Source organism: Sarcophilus harrisii, chromosome 1 (assembly GCF_902635505.1).
Source record: "Sarcophilus harrisii chromosome 1, mSarHar1.11, whole genome shotgun sequence".
NCBI lineage: Eukaryota > Metazoa > Chordata > Mammalia > Dasyuromorphia > Dasyuridae > Sarcophilus > Sarcophilus harrisii.
The window spans coordinates 34,291,232-34,310,107 of record NC_045426.1 but is presented as its reverse complement, the minus strand read 5'-3'; positions in this window follow the sequence as shown (position 1 = coordinate 34,310,107).

Genomic DNA, 18,876 nt, shown 5'->3' with positions numbered 1-18,876 from the left:
CCATGTTTTATTCCCCTCCTATTTGAGCCAATTCTGATGAGAGTAAGATTCACTCACTTCTCTTCTCTTTCCCCTCTTCCCCTCCATTATAAAAAGCTTTTACTTGCCTCTTTTTTATGACAGATAATTTTTGCCATCCCTACTTCTCCCTTTCTCCCAGTACATTCCTTTCTCACCCTTTAATTTCATAATTTTTTTTAAAGAAAAAGATATTATCTCTTCATATTTAACTCACACCTGCACCTTCTGTCATATATACTCCTTCTAACTGCCATAATAATGAGAACGTTCTAATGAGTTACAAGTTATTATCCTCCTACCATCCTTGATCCATCCTATCAACCATTCATCCATAGGAGGATATAAATAGATAAAGCTTATTAAGTCCCTTATGGCATCACTTTCCTGATTATCTCCTTATGCTTTTCCAGAATCCTGTATTTGAAAAATCAAGTTTTCCATTAAACTCTGGTCTTTCCATCACAAATGCTTGAAAATCTTCTGTTTTATTGAATGTGTGCCTTTTTCTCTAAAGGATTATACTTAATTTTGCTAAGTAGGTGATTTTTTGTTTGCAATACTAGCTTCATTGCTCTCCAGAATATCATATTCTAAGCTCTCTGGTCCTTTAATGTAGAAGCTGTTCTTAGGTTATCTTGACTGTGGCTCCACTATACTTGAAGTGTTTTTTTCTGGATGCTTGCAATATTTTTTCCTAGACATGGGAGTTCTAGAATTTGGCCATAATATTCCTGGGAATTTTTTTTAATCTCTTTCAGGAAGTAATTAGTGCATTCTTTCAAATTCTATTTCATCCTCTGGTTCTAGAATATCAGGACAATTTTCTTTGATAATTTCTTGAAAGATGCTGTCCAGTCTCTTTTTTTGATTATGACTTTCAGACCAAGAGTTTTAAAATTATCTCTCCTGGATCTATTTTCTAGGTCAGTTGTTTTTTCCAAAGAGATATTTCACATTTTCTCCTATTTTCCAGGTCAATTGTTTTCCCAATAAAATATTCCATATTTTCCCCCTATTTTCTAGGTCAGTTGTTTTTCCAAAGAGATATTTCACATTTTCTCCTATTTTCCAGGTCAATTGTTTTCCCAATAAGATATTCCATATTTTTCCCCCTATTTTCTAGGTCAGTTGTTTTTCCAATGAGTTATTCCACATTTTTCCTATTTTTCTTTTTTAAATTTTGGTTTTGCTTTATTATTTCTTTATTTCTGATAAAGTCATTAGCTTTTATTTGCTTAATTCTATTTTTAAGGAATTATTTTCCTCAGTGAGCTTTTGTACCACCTCCTTTCCCAATTGGGTATTTTTGCTCTTTAAGGTATTTTTCTCCTCATTAGCTTTATATAGTTCCTTTTGCATCTCTTTCAGATCTTTCCCTATTTTTCCTCTATCTCTTTTTCTTGATTTTCAAAGTCCCTTTTGAACTCTTCTATAGCCTGAGCCCAATTCTTATTTTTCTTGGAGACTTTGGTTGTAGGAGCTTTGACTTTGTTATCATCTTCTGATTGTGTGTTTTGATCCTCCTTGTCACCAAAATAACTTTTAATGGATAAAAACTTTTTTTTGTTTTCTGCTCATTTTTCTAGTCTATTACTCTGTCTTTAATATTTTGTTAAAGTTGGGCTCTGTTTCCAGGGTGAAGGGTATACTGTTCTCCTGTTTTTCCAAGGATTTGTGCAGCTGTTTTCCTAATCCTCTTTAAGAATTAAGGAATAACTACAACAATTGAGTCTGCATTACTTCCAGAGGATCCAATCTATGACTTTACATTGATCATTGTTTGAGTCTCAGTATTATTTCAGTGTTTTCTTGTGTTGTCATAATTTAAAAAGGAAAGTTAATCTCATCTGATGAAAAAAGATGGAGAAGAGGCTATATGTAAAGTGGTAAAAAAAAAAAAAAGGTTTATAAAGTAGAACATGGGAGCAAGTCAGTTATGTCTGACACTTCATGATCCCATTTGGGGTTTTCTTGGCAGAGATCCTGGAGGGCTTGGCATTTCCTCCTCCAACTCATTTTACAGATGAGGAAACTTAGGGAAACAAGGTTAAGTGACTTGCCCAGGGTCACACAGCTAGCAAGTATCTGAGGCTGGATTTGAAGTCAGGAAGTTGAGTCTTCCTGACTCTAGGACCAGCATTCTCTCAACTGCAGCTTTACCTATGTGCTAAAAACTGGTAAGGGAGAGAATAAATAAGATGAGGAGGAGAAAATGGCTTGTAGTGGGGAGTCAATTAAACTTCCTTTCCCTACTTGCAAAATGATATAATAGAAAAAAAAAAACAAATAGAAGAAAAATAGAATCAGAGGTCCTCAGTTCCAATTCTACCTCTGATATTTACTACTTGAGTTATTTTGGATAAGTGACTTGATCTAAACTCAAATGTAAAATGAGGGATTGGGTTAGAAGGTCTCTGAGGCTCCTTACAATTATTGATCTATGAAAATCTATGATCTATGAGAAAGTATCAGTCATACCTTCCGTGCAATAACTCTTTGCTGGGAGCTTATTCATATAAAAGTAGTTGAGCACTTCAACTCAGGAGAAGTCTAGCTTGGGAGACTTTATTAACTAAGACCCTGGGGGGGGGCAATCAGTCATGGCCAACAGGTCATGCTCTACCACATGGATGCTGATAAAAAGGACCAGCTACAAGAATGATAGAGGCCTGAAGACTGGGTATCCCACTTAGAGCAAATTTGAAAGGGAAGGAGAATTTTGTATTGACTTGCATGATATTGGTTTATTGGCCACCATCCTTATTGATTTTGAATCTATATATTTTTATATCTGTCTACATGTCTACATCTGTCAATTTCTCCCCTTCTCTCTATTTCTCTCTCTGTTTTTCTCTCTGCGTTTCTGTTTGTTTCTCTATCTCTGTCTGTCTGTCCCTCTCTTTGTCTCTATCTGTATGTTTGTGTGGGTCTCTGTCTCTCTCTTTCTTTGTCTCTGTCTCTGTCTGTCTCTGTCTCTATGTGTCTGTTTGTCTGTCTGTCTGTCTCTCTCACTAATATCTAGCTATCACATACCATTATTATGTTGAGATGATCCTCGCTTCTTGAAAGCTATGAGCAAAAACACTTATGGTCCTATAGAGCTGGAAAAGCTTTGAAAATGGACTCCATCAATGGACTCTAGTAATGGACTCTATCAATAGCCTGAGGATCAAGCGAAGTCTTAGCTTAAGTCCACAGTGATTCATAGCCACTACCCAATGGGGTTCTTTCAACCCCACCATCCCAATGATTGATGTCATGGAAAATCTGTGAGCTGTGTAGGTGGAGGAAGTACTTCAACTGATGACAACCACTATCTTAAAAGAATTATAGAAATGATAATTTTCATATTTTCTGAATCTAATTTTCTTTTGCTAATTTAGAAGTTATTTTTGTTATGTTCTTGAAATAAAAATAGAACAGAATTAATAACTTGTTTTTCATATTTCAATCTTTAAAAACAGTTTTTTAAAAAAATCAAAAAGGTTCTTAATGGTTATTAATTCAATGCACAGTTCATTTAAAAATAATTTCCATTCACTGGAAATTTTTTGTAAATCTTAGAGCTTTTACCTTTGACCAGTTGACATCAATTAACTTTTTTAAAAAGATATTTACTAAGAAGATAATGTGGACAGGAGGTTTTTTGTTAATTCCCTCAAAGTGAGCTCATATTCAGTGCTTAGAGAGCATTAGGTTAGTTTTAAAACAGAGAGAGTGAGATACACATTTGGGAACATGTAGATTCAAGAGATACCTTTTAATTTTTGGTCTTTAGAGTCTTTTTTTTTCCTTCTCAGACCATGCCCCTCCCACTCCAGGTTGCTTTCAAGGTGGTGTGATGGAAGAATCACTCCTTTGCTCTGCTGAGTTAGCTCCTTATTAGGTTTCATATCTTGGTTGATAAGTAAGTCCATTACTGGTTCAGGTCAAGTAGGGCGTTTGGTGGCTGCAGCAGGTTCTAGGAGCCCCCACTACTGACTCTAGTTGCTAAGGGGACCTCTGAGAACTGTGCTGAACTTTCAAGGCTCACAAAGTTGTAACCTGATTAAGTCCATCTTGGAGTACTTATTCACCCAAATTTATGTAAGAATAAACACAAAAGAGTCAAAAGAGAGGCACCATATGTTTGCAGACACCTGGCCACCAGGTGGGGAGATAAGGCAGCTGTCATCCCTCTGTGCAAAAGCTCACAGAAGCGTTTCTCATTCCAAAGCCTCCAGGAAAGCCCATGAAAGATCACCTACTCAAACCTTTTGAATACACACTCAATTCCAACTGGCAACTTTTGAGTCATCAGTCCTTTCAGTTCCAAAGCCAATTATAAAGCTTGATCACACAACACTATGACATGACTGAGTCATCATGGTTAAAACCTGGCTACCCAAAGTCCCATATGTTAGCTTGGAACAAGAAAAGGAATGTCTGTTCATGCCCCAAAGGACTAGTCTCCTCATTGACCAGCTTTCACAGTGCATTGCCATTCATTCCCTCTACTCTTTCTGTGTTTGAGAGTAATTAAAACAAGGTCCTCTAAGTCCCCATCACTGGCTCCTCTCAGATGGATAGAGATTGCTTTCACAATGGAAATGCAGAACTGGTCAGGCCTGATCATGTGTCTAGCTTGGTGTTGCCACTTTGTAGGCAATAGATAAATTCCTCCTCCTCCTCATCAAATAATAATAATGATAATTATAACAATATTTAATGGTATATATCATATATTAATTATAATATAGTAACATACAATATATAATACATTGTATAATTATATATAACATAATAATTATATATTAATATGCAATATATTATATATTAATATAATAACGTGTAATTATTATATCTCTATTATTATAATATATATATACCAAATTATACATAATAATTATAATAAAATGAAAAGTACATTATTTGGTATTTCCTTTGTCAAACATGATTTTTTCTCCTAGTAGAGTGTAAGCTTCTTGAAGACAGAGTCCATTTTGTTTTTGTCTTTGTATACTCAGTACCAAACACATGGGCCCATAATTAGTATTCTATAGCTTCTTAATGACTAAATGATCAACAGACCCATTATCTCCTTTGAGCCATAGGAGCTAATTTGACAACAGGAGTTGGAGAGCTAAGAGTTAGGAGACAGGTTTACTGGTTCAGTTTCTATGAGGATCAGTTAGGATTATTTACTCTATTTCCCACACACATACTTTACCCACTTTCTAGGCCAGGTTGACTAGAGATTAAATATGAACAGAATTGTATGATAAAGTTGGAAATAACAGAGCTTAATTATTCAGGGCCTTGAATGTCAGACAAAGGAGTCTGACTTTTATTTGGTAGCCAATAGGGAAAACTTTTGAGGTGATGAGTGACGTGAGCATATGTAGAGACAATGAAACCATCTGCCAAGAACCATTTGAGGGTGAAAAGGTTCCATCAAAATGTTAATTCTTATGTCGGCAGCTATTCAAGCCCACTATTAAAATCCACCCATGCTCAGCTGTAAGCCTTTCTTCATTATGTCTTCATTATGCCATATTTTAAATGACCCCAAGTTTCTCTCTTAAACAAAAGCCTATCTTTTAAATATTTGTGAGATGTATATTGCTGATATAAGATTTTCATGTTCATATGGGATGTCTAAATATATAGAGAGAAGCTTAAGTCAAGGAATAAATATCTCTGGAACACTGAACATCTCTCTTAAAGGGATGTTATAATTCCAGTACGAGGAGGACAGGAGAAGGGGAAATGAGACTACCCTCTGAAAAGAGGGGTACCAGACTTGGATATATATTCCTTTATAAATATCACTGACAATTTTTAGGTTCATGAGGGTTTCTTGGACACTTTTATTAAGAGGGATAGTAACACAAGATTACACCTGCTGGTTTGACTCCTTTCCCAAATGCAAGTTAAACAAAAGATCATTAGAAATAATGAAGAAATTTATCCAAGCAAATATTGAGTGGAAATGAATGATATTCAACTGATTATAAAGTAACAGAAAATACATGAGAGTGAATGTGTATGTTAATTTAGAATAATATGAGATCTGACTCAACCAAGAGAAACTCTTCCATGTCACTCAAGGAGAAATTCCCTAAAGTTTCAGGCAAGCAAGCTAGAAGTCAAGGACATATTAAGACATCTACTTCCCCTATATATTTGCTGCTCACAAAGTATTTTTTCTTTTCTGTTCCTTGTGATTAGTTCTGAACAGTACCTAGAACCATAGATGTCCTCTCTCAAAGAAGGAAAGGAAGAATGCCTCTTCTCTCCTAAACTCTCATGGCAATTCTTGCCCCTTCATGGAAGCATGAAGCATCAAGTTATCATTCTACCAATTAGGAAAGTATTATGTAAAATGTTCCAGCTTTGATTAGAAACTTGATTACTCTCCCTCACTTCCTGCCCCATTTATCTGTCCGTCTGTCTCTCTGTCTCTATCTCTGTCTCTTTGTCTCTGTCTCTGTCTCTCCCTTTCCCTCTTTCTGTCTATCCTTGTGCCTTAGTATCATCCCTATAATCAGGTAAAGAAAACGAGCTCATAGATGACAAGAAAAGATGATAAATGTTGCTGGCAATGTGGAAAAATTGGGACACTAACGTATTGTTGGTAGAATTGTGAAATGATCCAACCATTCTGGAGAGTAATTTGGAACTATGCCCAAAGGACTATCAGACTGTGTATGCCATTTGATATAGTCAAATGTCTCTACTGGGCTTGTATTCCAGAGAGATCATAAAAGATGGAAAAGGACCCACTGGTACCAAAATGTTTGTGGCAGCCCTTTTTATAGTGGTAAGGGAACTGGCAATCAAGTGGATGTCCATCAGTTGGGGAATGGCTGACTAAGTTATAGTATATGAATGTTGTGGAATATTACTGTTCTATAAGAAACAATCAGCAGGCTGATTTCAGAAAAGCTTGGAAAGACTCGCATGAACTGATACTAAGTAAACTGAGCAGTTACCTACAGTAACTTAGTAACAGCAAGATAATGGGATGATCAACTGTGATGGACTTGGCTCTTTTCAACAATGAGGTGATTCGAGGCAATTTCAATAGATGCATGATGGAAAGTGCCATCTACATCCAGAAAGAGAACTATGGAGAATGAATGTGGATCACAGCACAGTGTTTTCATCTTTTTTGTTGTTGTTGATGTTGTTGGTTTTTTCTTTCTTGTGTTTTTTTCCTTTTATCTGGTTTTTCTCGTGTAGCAGGTCAAATACAGAAATATGTTTAGAAGAATTACACGCATTTAATCTATTTTTTCTGTCTTGGGGAGTAGGAAGGGAGGGAAAATTGGGGAATACTAGGTTTTGCAAAGGCGAATGCTGAAAACTATCTTTGCTTGTATTTGGTAAAATAAAATACCATTAAAAAAAGAAATTGAGCTCAGAGAAATTCAGTGACATGCCTATGGTCTCCAAAGTAGTAAATGTTGGAGCTAGAACTCACCCCCAGACCTTCTGACTCCAGCCATGGTGCTTGTTCAAATGCACAGTTCTGTGTCTCATGGTGAATCTGCCCTTGAGTTCATGCAAGAGATCAAGAAAAAACACCCATTTCCTAACTCCTCCACCTCTTTTGGGACTCAGTGGTAGTGAAAGAGAATGAGGAGTCTCTCTACTTGCTTAATAGTTTCCCCCCAAATGATCAATTACTAAACGGAATACCCAGAATAGTTTATATTTAGTAGATCCTTATCAGAATTCCAGATAGAGAATTCCAAAATTCAGAGGTCAGAATCATGCATCTAATTTTTTCATTTTACAAATGAGGAAACTGAGAATTAGAGCAGAGCAATAACTTTCCCGAGGCTTCAAACTGAGATTTTCCGAGATCCAACAAGCCAGTCTTTTTACTTCTATTCACTTGAATTGAATTAGCTTCAATCAGTGCTGATTCCTAGGACCAGACTTGACTGCTGTTAATTCAGCACAGGATGACTAGATGAATCAGGGTAATAAGGAAGGAAGTAGAACAAGGCCTTTGCCCCAAGGTGTTAGAATTGAAAGGATGCTAACACCTGTATCCTTTAGCAGATAGAAATAATTACATTTGAGGGACCAGGACTATGATTTTATTGTCATGGGCAAGTCCCAATGAGGAAACTCCCAGCAGATCAGCACCTTCTCATAGCTTATAGTCTTAAGGAGTTGTCCAGAGAACTTAGAGATTGAATGATTTGTCTAGGGTGACAGTTTGGGTCAGACTCTCTTTGACTTAGTCCAGTTCTTTATCCTTAATGCAACACTGCCACATGCACTCAGCAAGATTAGTTGACATAGAAAACTAAAGAATGTTTTACCTTCAGCTGGTAAAAGGCTTTTTCCTGCCTAGCCTTTTCCTGCTCTCTCCCATAGCACTATGGGATCTCCTCTGCTGTAGTTTTGGGCTCCTGAGGTCCCTGATCTTGGTTTTTCCCAACACAGGGCATTGGACATTGTGTCTCAGAGCTGGAAGTTTCTCCTTGAGATCTCTCCCCACCTTGATCAACTGAGTTTGCCTTTCTGCCTGTCGTTGGCTCATTTTGACATGGCAATGGAAATAGTAATGATAGAATTGAGGGGAGCTATATTTATTTAGAAAAAGGACCATAGTTTCTGAAAAACGGACCTAAAAGAAAAGAATTTGTATCAACATGGGAAAAAGCAATATCTGTTACACAGTTCACCTCCTCCTTTGGAATTCCCATCCCCAGCCATCTTTTCTAAGTAGCACAGAGTGTATGAAAGGATGCTGGTCAACCTGGTTGGTACAGGTTACAGGTTGAGTGGGTCATGAGCTCCCAAACACCAGCATTTCTCAAAGAGGCATTGCAACTGGGAAGCAGTTCCCAACCCCTCTAAAGAGATAGCGCACGACTTGTCACATGCAGGATGCCTAGGAATGATTCTGTTGATTTATAGCCACATTCTGGCTTTTTAGAAGAATGTTGCATAACCAATCAGCCTGGGTGTCGAATGATGTTATGTCAAGCCCTGTCATTTGCTAGGGCGGATTCTGTTAGGTCAGGACACTGCGAGGCAATGTATCAGAAATACAAATGTCGGACTGAACAGACCCTGTCAAGCCTGACAGCCACCATCTGATATGAATTACCTCTGAGAACCACTATGAGCTGCTAAATCATTCACAGAAACTCATTTTGCAAGGTATTCAAAAATGGAAAGAGCCAGGTCATTTTTCCCCTATCTAAAATATGCTTACCAGGATGCTAATGAAAAGGAATGGGAAAAAAATCAGCAGGCAGTTTTGAAAATTTTGAAATAATTTATTTTAAATTACCTTAAGACCCAAAGAAGATGAGAAAAAACTGAAGGGTTTTCCAGCTCTCAGTAGTTAACTACGCACTACTAGGGGAAAATGCAAAACTGAATTCAATTACAAAACTATAATGTATGACATACTTTCAGGTCTGAGCTTAGGACTGATTTTGCATGTTTGATGCTAAAAGGCATCGATTACATGGGAGGGACATTTATAACAAGGTCAAGGAGGAAAGAATCCCTATCTGAATTTACTGAATGGGTCCTTCCTCCTCCCATATGACGGGTTTTAGCTTCAAGATTAAAATATGTAAATCATTGGCAGAGTAGAAATTAGCATGGATTCTCAAAGCCTGAGCTTGCTGGTAAGATTTTATCTAAGTTAATATAATCATGCTTCCATTTTCCCTAAAGATGCATCATTATTATATTTTTCCTTCAACAGTATTTTATTTTTCTAATTACATGTAAGGATAGTTTTTAAACATTCATTATTGTAAGACTTTGTGTTCCGAAATTTTCTCTCCCCCTTCATTACTTGCCCCCTCCCCAAGACAACAGGCAATCTGCTATAGGTTAAATATGTGCAATCCTTTTAAACATATAACCAAATTTATCATATTGTGCAAGAAAATTCAGACCCAAAGGGAAAGAACAGTGAAAAAGAAAAGCAAAGAAACAAACATGCCAGAAAGGTGAAAATACTAGGCTTTGGATCCATCTTCAGTCTCCATAATTCTCTCTTTGGATGAGAATGGCATTATCCATCCCAAGTCTATTGAAATTGTCTTGAATCATCATATTGCTGAGAAGAGCCAAATCCATCACAGGTGATCATCATATAATCTTGCCAAATGTTCTCATGGTTCTGTTCATTTCACTCAGTACTAATTAATATAAGTCTTTCTAGGCTTTTCTAAAATCAGCCTATCCATCATTCCTTATAGAACAATAATATTCCATTACATTTATATACTATAACTTATTTCAATATTCCCTAACTGATGGGCATCCCCTCAATTTCCAGTTCCCTGCCACCACAAAAAGAGCTACAACAAACATTTTTGCACATGGGGGACCCTTTCCCTCCTTTAAGATCTTTTTGGGATATAAGCCCAATAGAAACACTGCTGGATCAAAAGATGTGCACAGTTTGATAGCCCTTTGAGCAAAGTTCCAAATTGCTCTCCAGAACAGTTGAATCATTTCACAATTCCACCAACAATGTATTAGCATCCCAGTTTTCTAATATCCCCTTTAACATTTATTATTATCTTTTCTTGTCATTTTAGCCAATCTGAGAGATGTGTAGTGGTACCTCAGTATTTCTCTAATCAATAGTGATTTAGAGCATTTTTTTTTATATAACTCAAAAGGGCTTTATTTTCTTTATCTGCAAATTGTTTATATCCTTTGACCATTTATCAATTGGAGAATGACTTGTATTCTTATAAATTTCACTCAGTTCTCTACATATTTTAGAAATGAAACCTTTATCAAAAAGACAGGCTGTAAAAGTTGGTTTCCAAGTTTCTGCTTCTCTTCTAACTTTGACTGCATTGGCTTTATTTGTGCAAAACCTTTGATGTAATCAAAATTATCCATTTTGTATTTCATAATGTTCTCTAATTCTTCTTTGGTCATAAATTCCCCTCTTCTCCACAGATCTGGCAGGTAGACTATCCCTTGTTCTACTAATTTGCTTATAATATCATCTTCACGTCTAATTCATGAGCCCATTTTGACCTTATCTTGGTATACGGTACTAGATATTGGTCAGTGCCTAGTTTCTGCCATATTATTTTCAAATTCTCTCAATTTGGGGGGAGGGAAATTTTCACAATTTTTGTCAAATAGTGAGTTCTTATCCCAGAATCTGGATTCTTCAGGTTTATTAAACACTAGATTGCTATAGTCATTGACTATTGTATCTTGTGTTCCTAAACCTATTCCATTTATCAACTACATTATTTCTTAGCCAGTAAAAATGGTTTTCATGACCATTTTATAATATAGTTTTAGGTCGGGTATGGCTGGGTCACCCTCCTTCATATTTTTTTTTATTAATTCCCTTGATATTCTCAACCTTTTTTTCTTTCAGATGATTATTATTTTTTCTAGCTCTATAAAGTAATTTTGGGGGCAGTTTAATTGGTATGACAGTAATTATTATGTTTTAAGGAATTAAACTTTACAAGATATTGAGAAAGATTTAAGGAAAAATGAAGTTAAAGAAAACATCCCATGTGATGGCTAGGCACAATTATTCTGAGTGCATTTATTTAAAAGATAATAGTTTTAGAAGTGGAAGGGACCATCAAATCCAACTCCCTCATTTTACAGATGAAAGTATAAAAAGGTTAAATGGTTTGCTTAGTGTCATACAGCTAGTGAGTGTCCAAGACAGGCTTTGAAGCAATACCTTCTTCATTTAGTATTCAATCCCCATCTACTATACCTTGTTTATCTCTGATGCAACCAGACCAAGTCCAACAGATCAGCAAGACATTTTCGTAGTATCAGATTATCCTCAGAAACAATGCTGGAACCACATTTATCTTTTATACTTCAATATCTATTGTAAGGCAATAGTCCCAGTATCAAAAATCATTGACATTGTGGGTAGGGCATTTTAAAGACTACAAAGTGCTTTGAATGCATCATCTCACTTGATTCTCAACTCATGGAGGCAGATACTATGGTTATTATTATCTCCATTTTACAGGTGAGAAAATTGAGGCTCAGGGAGTTTGAATGCCTTTTCCATGATTATACAACTAGTGAATTTTAGAAAAGGGTTCAATCACAATCTTTTCTAATTCTGAATTCAGGACTTTTTTTTCTGCATCACATTGATTCTCTGAAGGTATCATTAATAAGTGGAATATTATAGATATGTCTCTGAGTTTAAATTTATGTTATATTATGTTGTTATGTTATTTGGATGTATTATGTTATATCATATCACGTTATGATACATTACATTATATTATATTATTATGTTGTGCTGTGTTATGTTACAGCCATTATCTAGAAGAGAAACATTCAAGAACATTTCCTCCTATGGGTAGAATTGGGCATAGATTTGAGAGGAATAAAAGAGAGCCCTCATTGCAAGGGACTGATGTTACTCTTAGGAATACTAACATGGAGAAATCAAAGTTCCCAACAATTTCCTCTTTTGAGTCCAGGTTGCTCTGCCTTCCTGACTCTAGAAGGAAATCAAAAGATAGCAAATAGCATTGAGGGAAAAGTAAATTTGGGAACAAAACCCAGTCCTTGCCAGCTACACACAGAAGGCATCCACGTGATTACTGACACAATATTCAATGTTCTCAGCAAGAAATATATAATTCTTCAAAGAAGGGAAAATTCCAAAAGAATTGCAATGATGACAAATGCTACTTTTTTTTTTCCTACTGTTACTGGGGCAATGAAGATGACATCAGCAACTACTGACGCAAATGCATATATGTACTCATCTATTTACAATCATGATACTGGTCTCTGTATGCAGGTAGGGTACAGCATATGAAAGCATGAGAAAGGGGACAGTTATGCTGTCTTGGACAATTTTCTACAGAAGGCCACAATTGTTTTGGCTCCCATCTGACTGAAAGATGCAGAGAACATAAGCTCTTATTATGTCTATTGTTTGTTTGTTGTTGTTTTAAAAGCACTTGAGTGAAGAGAACAAAATGTAGGCTTAAAGGCGGTCTTTAAAAGTGCTTCCCTACCCAGCTACCCTTGGATGAAAATTTTCCAATTATCCATTAAGTACTGTCAGTAAACAAGACACAAAAGGGGAGATGGATGCTCTCCTAACATCTTTGTGTTTCAAAGAACATCTTGTTCAGTCTACACAGAAAGCTTCTTTCTCGTTAAGAGGCTCCTATTTTCAAATGTTTTGCTAGCTCCATGCAACCCCAGAATATTAAAAGTTCACAGTTCAAAAGTTTAAGTATTCACTTACGAAAATCAGAGAATGAGCAAATATCCTCTGTGCAGGTCATGACATTCTGTAGTAGGGATACTGAGTTCATCCATTCAATATATATTAGATGTATATGTTGCAAATGGACCCAATTGGTCCCAAAAATGAACAAAAGAAGACAATAAGCTTGGCTCCTATTTGGGAAATTACATAATACTTTCAATAATCCCAAGTTACTCATTCACAAAAGGACATGTCTTCAGCATTAATATTCTTCCCATGGTTGTGGGAACTGAACACCACAATCTAGAAAGAATCAAAATTGTAGATACCTAAAAAACAATGGAAAAACACTTGGTAGGTGTGAAGAAGCAGTCAGAAATTATGATTTGAAAAATAGAAAGAAGCCATGGTGAAAGACAGGTCTGAATGGAAAAGAAGGTGGGTTATTCATGTAGCCAAAATGAAAGACAATATATGGACAACAGATTGCTGTACTGGCACCTGCAAAATATTCACAGAATCTGAGGAAATTAGATAAAACCTCAATGGTGGATTTACAGAAATATATAGATGTGAATTGCCAAGGAGAAAGCAGAGAGAGGATACAATCTGTGATGGGGGGAGGAAGAACTCACACTGATGAAATTAGACGTTTTTAGTTCAATATTATTTAACTCCCCTCCTTATTTGGATCGCTGGAGAGTTTTGTTGGGCAGGCTAGTTTATGCATGGGAGGAAAGAGGAGTGGAAACTAGCCTTTGCCAACTGCTCAATCACAGGTTGATTACATTGGAAGCATACAGAAATTGTAAATGATTCAGAATATTATTTTACCTATTATAATCTGACTAGTCATTTTCCCATTTAGGGGAAAGAGCTTGAGCAGGCTCCTTGAATCATCCAGATATTCATATATTTTAATATGGTCTAGTCTCCATAAGTCCATGTGCATACTTATATAAATACATGTATATATTTTTATTTTTCAAAATGGCATGTCACATACATGTATGTGTATATATTCATATGTATACATCAATCTGTGCTTACAAAATTACATAGACATACATAATATCATAATATATGTATATAAACACACACACACACACACATATATATATATATATATATATATATATATATATATATATATACATATACGTACTTTCACTGAAGTTGGCTCACCCAGCATTCATTTATGAGAGACGATGCCTTTGACATTGATGATATCCTCTGTGAGTGACCTGTCATTACTTCCAAGGGAGTATCTTTTGGGGCACCTACCAGACCTATGACTGACTACCCTTATATGTTTCCAACTCATCTCATTTGGAGCACTGAATCTTGGCATTTGGGAACGATCAATACTTATATGTTGTAAATAAATGGCCTGCGTTCTGCTGTGGGAATTCAAGATATGTTCACAAAAAGAGTAACCTGCCTTTCAGTATTGCAAGTCTTTCTGATGTTCCTCCTTTGACTGTGACTACCCGGAACATCACAATACAAAATTTATCTGCTGTTGAAGCATATAGTGTTAAACAGCCAAGCCATTGTTTTTAGTTCTATAGAAATATGGCAAATGCTCAAGGAGGACAATAAGGGGGAGCTTCAGTAACTGTTTTTTTTTTTTTTTTTTGGTGAAATGGAAGAATCCCATTCTTGATAGCTTTGACTGGGGAGGACCAGATTCGACTTCTGAACACATGGATTTTTGTAAAGGTATAGGAGGGGGGTTTGTTATTAGCCATTGGATTGGGTTGTAAATAAGTTATACAGTACATTTCTGTCTCTAACCCTTGTAAATATTGACGACCTGCTATTTGAATTGACTACTAACTGTCCTATTGTCTAGTTATTTATTTGGGTGATAAATAAAAAACGCTACCTGTTCTTTATACAGAGCCTTTCCCTATCACATCTAGGGCATGGAGACATAATATCCAACTCAGGTAGGAAGGAACATTAAAAACCTTGCTGACTCTTGATGATTAGCAACAGAAAACAATATCAAAATCTGAAACATAATTTCTTCTTTCTTTTTAATTATTAAAGCTTTTTATTTACAAAACATATGTATGGGTAATTTTTCAACATTAACCCTCTCAAAACTTTCTGTTCCAAATTTTTCCCTTCCCTCCACCCCCTCCCCTAGATGGCAGGTAGTCCAATATGTGTTAAATATGTTAAAATATATGTTAAATCTAATATATGTATACATATTTATACAGTTATCTTGCTGCACAAGAAAAATTGGATCTAGGAAAAAAACCCGAGAAAGAAAACAAAAATGCAAGCAAAAATCAACAGAAAGCATGAAAATGACATGTTATGTTCTATCCTCTATTCCCATGCTCTTCTCTCTAAGTGTAGCTGGCTTTCTTTATCCCTGAACAAATGGAATTGGTTTGAGTCATCTCACTGTTGAAAAGAGCCATATCCATCAGAATTGATCATTATATAATCTTCTTGTTGCCATGTACAATGATCTCCTCATACTGCTCATTTCACTCAGCATCAGTTCATGTAAGTCTCTCCAGGCCTCTCTGAAATCATCCTTCTGGTCATTTCTTACAGAAAAATAATATTCCATAACATTCATATAACACAATTTATTCAGCTGTTCTCCAACTGATGGGCATCCACTCCATTTCCAGTTTCTGGCCACTACAAAGAGGGCTGCCACAAACATTTTTGCACATATGGGTCCCTTTCCCTTCTTTAATATCTCTTTGGGATATAAGCCCAGTAGTAACACTGCTGGAACAAAGGATATGCACAGTTTGATAACCTTTTGAGCACAGTTCCAAATTGCTCTTCAGAATGGCTGGATGTATTCACAATTCCACCAACAATGTATCATTGTCCCAGTTTTCCCACATCCCCTGCAACATTTGTCATTATCTTTTCCTGCTATCTTAGCCAGTCTGAGAGGTGTGTAGTGGTATCTCAAAGTTGTCTTACTTTGCATTTCTCTGATCAATAGTGATTTAGAGCACCTTTTTATATGACTAGAAATAGTTTCAATTTCTTCATCTGAAAATTGTCTGTTCATATCCTTTGACCAGTAATCAAATGGAGTATGGCTTGAATTCTTATAAATTTGAGTTAATTCTCTATATATTTTAGAAATGAGGCTTTTAGCAGAACTTTTGAATGTAAAAATGTATTCCCAGTTTATTGCCTTCCTTCTAATCTTGTTTGTGTTAGTTTTATTTGTACAAAAACTTTTTAACTTAATATGATTAAAATTATCTATTTTGTGTTCAGTAATGAACTCCATTTCTTTTTGGCTATAAATTCCTTCCTTCTCCACAGATCTGAGAGGTAAACTATACTATGTTCTTCCAATTTATTTACAATATCATTCTTTATGTCTAGATCATGAACCCATTTTGACCTTATCTTGGTATACAGTGTTAGGTATGGGCCAATGCCTTGTTTCTAACATACTAGTTTCCAATTTTCCCAGCAGTTTTTGTCAGATAGTGAGTTCTTATCCCAAAAGCTGGAGTCTTTGGGTTTGTCAACACTAGATTACGAGTCATTTACTACTTTGTTCTGTGAATCTAACTATTCCAATGATCAACTACTTTGTTTTTTAGCCAGTACCAAATGGTTTTTGATGATAGCTGCTTTATAATATAATTTTAGATCTGTCACAGCTAGGCTACTTTCATTTGCTTTTTTAAAAAAATTAATTCCCTTGAAATTCTTGACTTTTTGTTCTTCCAGATGAATTTTGTTGTTATTTTCCTATATTTTCTACATATTTCACATATAAAAATGCTGATGATTTATGTGGATTTATTTTGTATGCTTCAAATTTGCTAAAGTTATGGATTATTTCAAATAGTTTTCTAATTGATTCTCTAGAATTCTCTAAGTATACCATCATATCATCTGCAGATGATACCTACCTACTCTAATTTCTTTAATCTCATTTTCTTCCCTTATTGGCAAAGCTAGCATTTCTAATACAATATTGAATAGTAATAGTGATAATGGGCAACCTTGCCTCACTCCTGATCTTATTGGGAATGGTTCTCGTTTTTCACCATTACATGCGATGCTTACTTATGGTTTTAAATAGATGCTACTGACTATTTTAAGGAAAAATCCATTTATTCCCATACTCTCTAGTTTTTTAATAGGAATGAATATAGGATTTTATCAAATGCTATTTCTGCATCTATTGAGAAAATCATGTTTTTTGTTAGTTTGGTTATTGATATAGTCAATTATGCTAATAGTTTTCCTAATATTGACCCAGCCCTAGTATTAATCCTCCTTGTTCATGGTGTATTATCCTGGGATAGTTTTCTAAAATCTCTTCACTAATATTTTACTTAAGATTTTTGCATCAATATTCATTAGGAAGATTGGTCTATAATTTTCTTTCTCTGTTTTTGTCCTGCCTGGTTTAGGTATCAGTACCATGTCTGTGTTATAAAAGGAGTTAGGTAGGAGTCTTTCGTTCCCTATTTTTTCAAATAGTTTATATAATATTGGAGTTAATTGTTTTTTAAATGTTTGGTAGAATTCACATGTAAATCCATCAGATCCTAGGGATTTTTTCTTAGGGAGTTGATTAATAATTGGTTCTATTTCTTTTTCTAAAATGGGACTATTTAAGTAATTTATTTTCTCTTCTGTAAATATGGACAATCTATATTTTTGTAAGTATTCCTCCATTTCACTAAGGTTATTAAAATTACTGGCTTAAAGTTGGGCAAAGTAACTCCCAATTATTGCTCTAATTTCTTCTTCATTAGTGGAAAGTTCTCCCTTTTCATTTTTGAGACTAACAATTTGATTTTTCTCTTTCCTTTTTCTAATCAAATTAATTAAAGGTTTATTTATTTTGTTGGGTTTTTAATAAAACCAACTTTTAGTTGTATTTATTAATTAAATAAGTTTTTTATTTTCAATTTTATTAATCTCTCCTTTTATTTTTAGAATTTCAAGTTTGGTATTTGATTGGGGTTTTTTAATTTGTTCTTTTCCTAGCTTTTTTAGTTGCAAGCCCAATTCATAGATTTTCTCTTTCTCTATTTTATGCAAGTAGGCATCTAGAGATACAAAATTTCCCCTTATTACCACTTTGACTTCATCCCACAAATTTTGTTATGTTCTCTCATTATTGTCATTCTCTTGAATGAAAATATTAATTGTGTCTATGATTTGCTGTTTTACCCATTCATTCTTTAAGATGAAATTATTTAGTTTCCAATTATTTTTTGGTCTATTTTCTACTGGCCTTAGACTGAATGTGATTTTTATTGCATCATGAACTAGAAAAAATGCATTTACTATTTCTGCCTTTCTGCATTTGATTTTGAGGTTGTTATGCCCTAACACATGGTCAATTTTTGTATAAATTCCATGAAAAGCTGAGAAAAAAGTAAACTTCTATCTCCATTTAATTTTCTTCAAATATCTATCATACTTAACTTATCTAACATTTTGTTTACTTTAACTTCTTTCTTATTTATTTTGTGGTTCGATTTACCTAATCCCGAGAGAGGAAGGTTGGGATCCCCAACTAGTATAGTTTTGCTGTCTATTCTTCTTGTATCTCTCTTAACTTCTCAACTAGGAATTTCCATGCTATACCACTTTGTGCATATATGTTTAGT